Here is a 7500-nt window from a genome sequence, read left to right on the forward strand (position 1 = left end):
TCTGTCTAGCTTCTAGCCCGAACAAACCAAAAGTAGACAGAATCGGGGACTTGATATTTTTCGCGTCTGCTTCAGAGTTTCATTTGACCTCACATAAGTTAAGTAAAGGGGAGACATTCCGAAAGCTCCTACATCCCCAGTATTCATTCAATTTGTATTTTCACCGTTGATCTTTTGTCAGGCGTTTATTTATTCAATTTGTCATCATATAAAAGCGTTTTAAAAACTTTATCACAAACCTTGATAGATTTGTGAAAGTTTAAAATTTCCAAATTTGACCATTGTTTTGATTCTCGGCCGCCATTTTAATTTTTGAAGTATTGAAGGTAGTGCAAAGCACTCTCAAGTAAAGCGTGATAAAGACTTGCGACTTATTGATATTGATATCTAGTGACTGATAAACTAAAATCATGCCGAATAAAGCATGGCAGCGACGACAAGCACATCAATTAAAATGTGCATCTAATCGTAATCAAGCTAATCAAGAAAATGATTCTGGCAAAATCGAAGGAAAATAGTTCTTTCCCCGCGAAATTGCGGGCTTTTTACTAGTATATATATATATATATATATATATATATATATATATTATTTGACATTATTTCATCCAACAATAAACGAAAACTATCACAGCCAGCTCAGGCCAGCTACAACATTCACCTTCTGCAGTTGTTCAATCTGTCATTAATCAGCCATGGCTACTGGTGTTACAATTAGACGCGAGTTTATCCAGTTAGGAAAAGAATTAGGCCTATCAGGTGAACAGTTATCCGCCTATGTAACGGAGAATGCGGAGAAAGAGATTGCCAGACTAGAAGAGGAGGAAAAGAGGAAACATGAGTATGAAAAGGTTATGAAAGATAAAGAGATCCAACTCAGAAACAAGGAGCTTGAAATGGATTTGGAAACAGAGAGAGAGCGTACCCGCCAAAAGGAAATGGAAGTTTCTTTAACAAGGGAAGTTGCAGAAAACCGACTCTCTACCCATAGCCCCATTCCATCTAGTCAAAGCAATGGAAGCATTGATAAAGTAATGTCGTTCCCGGTAGAAACTTTCAACCCACACATTGAAGGGATTGATCAATGGTTAACGCGATTCCAGGAGTTAGCGATCTCATATGACCTTCCGGAGGACAAATGGGCACTCAAAGCGTCTCAGCATCTCAAGGGCAAAGCCTATGATGTTTATACTCGCCTGACACAGGACAACAAAAATAACTTTCAGGAGTTAAAGTCATCCCTCCTGAGACACTTTGATGTCAGCGCAGAATCCTACCGTAGAAGATTCCGAACATTAAGGAAGGACAGGCATGAAACATACCACCAGTTGGCAGATCATCTACAACTCAGCCTCCAACAATGGTTGAAACTATCTGGCAACCCAGACACCTATGAGGGATTAAACCAGCTTATCATGGTGGAACAGCTGAGAGATGCAATGCCCCTGGATGTCCGTCGTTTTGTCGATGAGCAAGGCGCTCATAAACTGGACGATATCGTAACATGTGCTGACCGTTTTGCCACAGCGCAAGAAAATCACCTCACAGAAAGGAGACAACACCGGATTCAAAACCCGTCCACCTCACATGAAGATAGAGCTACATCTCCACCCCCATATGAAAAGAAGAATAACAATAACCAATACGAAAGAAGTAACACAACACAACACAAACAACACGTATACTGCAAGAACTGTAATATGAAGGGACATTTGACAGAGGAATGCCGTCGCGACAACAAACGTAACGGTCATCAAAAGGGAAAACCTGTCAGTGTAAATGTAGGCTGCACAGTTGGGAACCACCCACTTCATAAAACAAAAGAATCTTCGAATCACCCTCCAGTCATTGACACAGTCAAAGTAAATGGACAGAAAGTGACCGTTCTCTACGACACGGATTAGACTATCACGCGGTTGTAGCTCGCGACTTGGTTCGGCCGGAACAATTCACAGGCGAGATTATCGAGATTCAATGCGCCACTACAGACAGCCCATCTCTGCCACTTCCGATAGCTAATATCGAGATATCATCTCCATACGTAGTAGGAACTATACCTGCAGGAGTACTAGATTCACCCACTTACCCTCTCATCCTTGGATGCAAATACGTATTTCTCGGAACGCCCAAACACCCATTTCACGCCTGTCACATAAGGACAAGAGCACAGGATCAACGGAATATGCCGCCGTTATCATCAAATAATCCTGGACCAAAGGAAATGAGGAAGGCGCAGACCGAGGACACGACTCTCTCACGCTACTTCGCCAAAGTGACGGAAGTTAGTGACAAGAATAAAAAGGGAGATTTCATAATACAACAAGAGTTGTTATACAGAGTCTCTGGCAAAAAACGCCATCAGCTCGTCGTCCCCTCTACACATCGCCGACAGATTCTAGACATGGGACACAACATACCTTTCAAAGGACATGTGGGAATCGCTGCCACAACGGAGCGCATCTCAGCCCACTATTTCTGGCCTGGTATTTCGGATGACATCAAGAGCCATATAAAGTCATGTCAAAAATGCCAATGGAAACCAGATCAAATAAACACAGCTCCAGTAACCTTAGGTTCGATTAGGACTGTAAACGCTCCCGTTCAATGCACGGGCGCAAACATCATGAGACATTATTCACGCACAAAGAAACGGAATGAAGATGATCTCAAGCGATGGAATCAAGATGATACATGGAAATGGACTCACAAGGTTTCACGAAATTGGAGTCAGAATGATACCAGGAAACGCAGCAAAAATGTTTCATACAATCTGGATCAAAATGAGGCCAAGAAACGGAATCCAAATGTATCAGAAATATGGAATCAAAACGATACATGTAAATGGACTCACGAGGTTTCACAGAATTGGAGTCAGAATGATACCAGGAAACGCAGCAAATATGTTTCACACAATCTGGATCAAAATGAGGCCAAGAAACGGAATCCAAATGTATCAAAGATATGGAATCAACACGATACCAAGGTAATAAATCAAAATGATGCCAAGATAAGGTATCATAATGTTGCCAAGCAACGAAATCAGAGAGGAACAATAACTCCTGAACTTAAAAATGTTGGACAAACCAGGAACGCTTCACACTGCGAGGACAATTTCTGCGCTATAAAAAGGACTCTGACGTCACAACCCGTGCTGCGCTTACCTGACCCCAACACACGTTACATTACGAGGACTGCCGCAAGCAAAATAGGAATAACCTCTACTTTGCTATAACCTGACCTCAATGACCCGACAATCGTTCATCTCTTACCCGATGACGTCACAAAAACATAACTGTACCTGCAGTACTATCTTATTGTCCACAATTCTCAGATGATTTTAAACGAGACTTAATTTTAATCTCACAAGGAGATTTTTCAAGAGGGGGAGAATGTGACGAGCGATTTTCTTTCACTGCGTGATTTCTTTATCATTCGTCAGCGTCTCGTTTCAAAACCACTTCAAACCTAGTGGACGAGACATATATTTGATCAACACCTCCATTAAAAATACTCAAACATGGACAGCCTTTCTCCAATAAAGCCCCAAATCTTTCTAACGGAAATTTTGGTCGTTAGGTGGGGAAACATTTCCATTGTATAACGGAACACTCACTTTCAGCTTAAGGCTTATTTACCTGTTCAAATTGTCTGCCCATTGTATTCATGCCTGCTGCTAATTACTTTTTCCAAACAAGTCTCCAACGTGCATATGCCCTGAGGTCTTGTCTCGTTCAAGAGTAGCTAAATTGCAATTACTGTCCTTGTCTCTCCAGTAATTCTCCTTTATTCTTTCTTACCAAAGCATCTGGATATCATTGGCTATCTAAAACAGGAAATTCTTCTGATTGGCTATTTTCGTTTCACAAAACCAAATTCATATCTGAATCTAATCACACACAAGCTAAGAAGCCCAAGAGAAAAGAACTATCTCTCCAATTTCAAACTTGTAAAAGTTTGTCATCTCGGCTGGAGGTAAAATGAATTATTGGTTAACATTCAAAGTGGAACGAGATATTACTGTGAATTCAATTTAATCTATCTATTATTAATATTATAGTTCGTGTATATATTTTAATTGTGCTATTCCATGGATGTTCGTAAGTTGGAATACCTGTACAAAACCATATCTATATGTATCTTATTTTATAGTTAACAGTTGTTTATGATCTATGTTATTATTTCATTTATATTCAATATGTATATTGCTTGAATGTCTGTACTCCACCGCCAATCGCCGGCCACACATCATAACCTCAATTATAATTAATAAAAATAAATAAAGAAATACCAGGGACACAACCCTGTTAAATTCTCATCATGTAAGATAGCTCGACTGTCAGTTGATGTTTAAAACATATACTGACTACCATTATCATGGAGTTACTGCATCTCCTTGCCTTTGTCGGCAAATAAAGGCTATTATGATGTGTCGCTCAAGGACGATTCGGTGGCGAAAGACAAACTCGATTGGCTCTAAGACCTTGTTGTTTTAACTCTCAAATTGAAGGTCCTGGCGATTTTCCTGGTCCTTTTCCGTGTCGTTGGAGCACCCAGTTGTGCCGAATCCCTGCATCCCAGTCCTGAACAGCGGTAAACCCCTGATGTCAGCCTAACTACAACACACTGTTGTGATGTCCAGAAAACTCTGCAAAGCAGGCGCCAACCCTGGAACTAGCTGATACATTTGCCTCAGTCAAGCAAGCCGACGGGATAAAGATAAGCCAAACGGGCTTATACCATTTTCAAATATATTTTCCACGGACACAAGTGATTAAAAACTACTAACTTAATCAATCAATCATAAATGAATCGATTAATAAAACAATAGATAAATAAATAATAAATTAGATCCACTCAATTAGAGCTATTCTTCCTGATATTAAATAAATACTTATTCTTTCTATCTTTTCCTGTAACAATCTAATTAAACTTTATGTATAGAATTGTTATTATTGCATTGGGCGTTATTATTGTCTTGACTCACTTGTTATTAATACAATTAAGTTATAAGGGACCCTAAGGCAATTCTTAATCACCCCTAGATGAAACCTGAGCCGTTTGTGATATAGGTTGAGTGGTGCAGCTGGTAACGAGAGCCATAGCGCACATACTAGTTCGAATCCAGACCATTGAGCTATCGGTTGGACTCGATCCCACAACAATAAAACCAACCCGCCACAATTCTATTACACTAAGCGAACACATTTGGAACCTCAAAGAAAAAAAACATACAACACAGCATCACATGGAAAATCATCTCCTTCTCTTCTAAGATTTGCAACCTCTGCTTAGAAGAAAAATTCTTCATCATCACAAAACCGAAGATGGCAACACTCAACAGAAGAAACGAACTAACATCCTCATGCAGACATAGAAACAAACACCTTTTATGTAATTACGAACTTCCATAAACACGAATCTAAAAAAATAAGAAAAACACAACAATCTACTTTCACTTCCACTTCCTGATGAGAGCTAACGCTCGATACAACGTTGTAGAAGTCAAACAATCATAATTATCTTTGAAATGTTTATATATATATATATATATATATATATATATATATATATATATATATATATATATATATATATATATATATATATATCGCTAGAATGTGCATGTGTGAATATGTGTTTGTGTGTGTGTGTGTGGTATGTCTGCATGTTTGCTAATATTATTCATTGCGCCCGTTTTTCATGAGGGACACCTTTGAAAATGACTCTATTTTTTAATATTTGACCGGGCTATTGTTAGTAAAAGGCCTTAAAAGGCCAACGATTGTGGTTCCTAGATTAAACGCGTTTGTTTTAAACAAAGTCATATTTAACCGGATGCAAGGCCGCGCAAAGTGAGCTATGGTTGTGTTAAAGTGAAGACCACACATGTGTCTTGCAACATTTTCTTTTAAGGAGGCTGATGTGTAAATTTATAATAAACGAGATTGTGGAGATCTGGAAAAAAATGTATGTAAAAAAGTGCCAAAAAAATAAAAATCATACCCCCCAAAAATCTGTCAAAAATCTTTTTCAGAATGTTATCTTACATCCCTAATTTCTTACTTTAAATGAGAACTATCAGTCTTGAACTCATGCGTTTGGAATTTCGAACAAGTTCCCAATGCCACAAAGTGACCTTGTTGGCGTGCATTGAGAATGAAACTCACCCATGTCAGTTCATGTCAACATCTCTCCTTCTAACATTTCTCGCTATGACTGATTCTCGAATTCAACTATTTGACCTTAAGAATTATTATTGTGGTAAAGATATCGTAATGCGTCAAAGGCTATTTAAATTTTCACTAAAACCTGATGCGTGAGAAAAGTATTTCCTGAACTCTTATATTTTTAAAAACAAATGATAATCATATTATTTTTGCTATTTTATAATACAGTGTGATTAATCAATAATATCATCAACGAATCATTAAACTAATTAAATCAGAATCATTAAACCAAAACATATCTGGTCGTAATAAAATCACAAGTCTCGGTCAATCAAAGGTTTAAAACTATCTAGAGAATAAACATTCTTTGCTTTGCCTCTAATATCTAAACTTTTTTTTTTTTTGCTTTTTTATCTGTTTGTTCCCATTAGTTTATGGTGAGGTGCACTTATTTGCGGGTCTGGCTTGATTTGATATCGCTGTAATGGACTATTTTTGCGTTGGTTTGAGATTATTTATTTTACAACAATGAGCCCATAACAATTTGGGTTTTTGTTGTGATGCAAATACTCTCAAACCAACGCAAAATCTACTCCATTACATCAATGTTTAAACAAACCCATATTTGTGTTTGATATCAGACCTGGAATATGTGCACGTTGGTTTATTACTTTAATGATATAATAAAATTGGAAGTTCGCTGTGAGCAAATGGGGGGTTTAAAAATAGTAAATTATTCGCTATATCTGTCATTTAACACTGATTTGGGAGATGGATCGGAAATTAGACATTGTGATAAATGTTTGGTTTTTTTTTTTGTTCTCGACAGTTTTCTATTTAAATATACTCTTTTAAAGATAGGGTTGGGAGTCAAAATTGTTCCGTACAGACCATGTTAAATGTTTGCCAACGACCACAGAATTACTGGACATTCTAAAAATTCTGAAACTATTTTTTATGGATTGATATAGAGTAAATTGTTAACCTTTTTATAATCAAGGGTGAATATATCACCCGTTGACTCAAACTCAAATGATTATTTATAAAATCTGCTCGGGGTATAATGATCGGTCCTTATTATTTAAGGTCGTGTATGCGCGCTCTCGTGTAAGAGAATATTAACAGCGTGTCTGCTATCCCTCACCCGTGGGAGAACGTAGAAATTAGGGCTGTGCGGGTACCCGGGTCCTACCCGGGTACCCGGGTATTGCAGAATATTTCGGGTACCCGGGTATTTTTCAATTTCTCTTTAATACGTTATTTTATTGGTTTATAGAATATAATTCAATCATATTTAAGTTTTAAAAAACTATCCGTAATCAAAATAAAATTAT

At 37.8% G+C, this 7500-nt stretch overlaps 1 protein-coding gene across 1 annotated transcript in view; it reads right to left on the reverse strand.

Annotated features, from left to right (window-relative positions):
• LOC144962536 (uncharacterized) overlaps nucleotides 1-7500 on the reverse strand; it is a 54397-nt gene that overhangs the window by 22488 nt on the left and 24409 nt on the right. The gene's annotated exons all lie outside the window — the stretch shown is intronic.

This window comes from Berghia stephanieae, chromosome 1 (assembly GCF_034508935.2).
Source record: "Berghia stephanieae isolate SIO BIC M18660-M18661 chromosome 1, UCSD_Bste_1.3, whole genome shotgun sequence".
NCBI classification, from domain to species: Eukaryota; Metazoa; Mollusca; class Gastropoda; order Nudibranchia; family Aeolidiidae; genus Berghia; species Berghia stephanieae.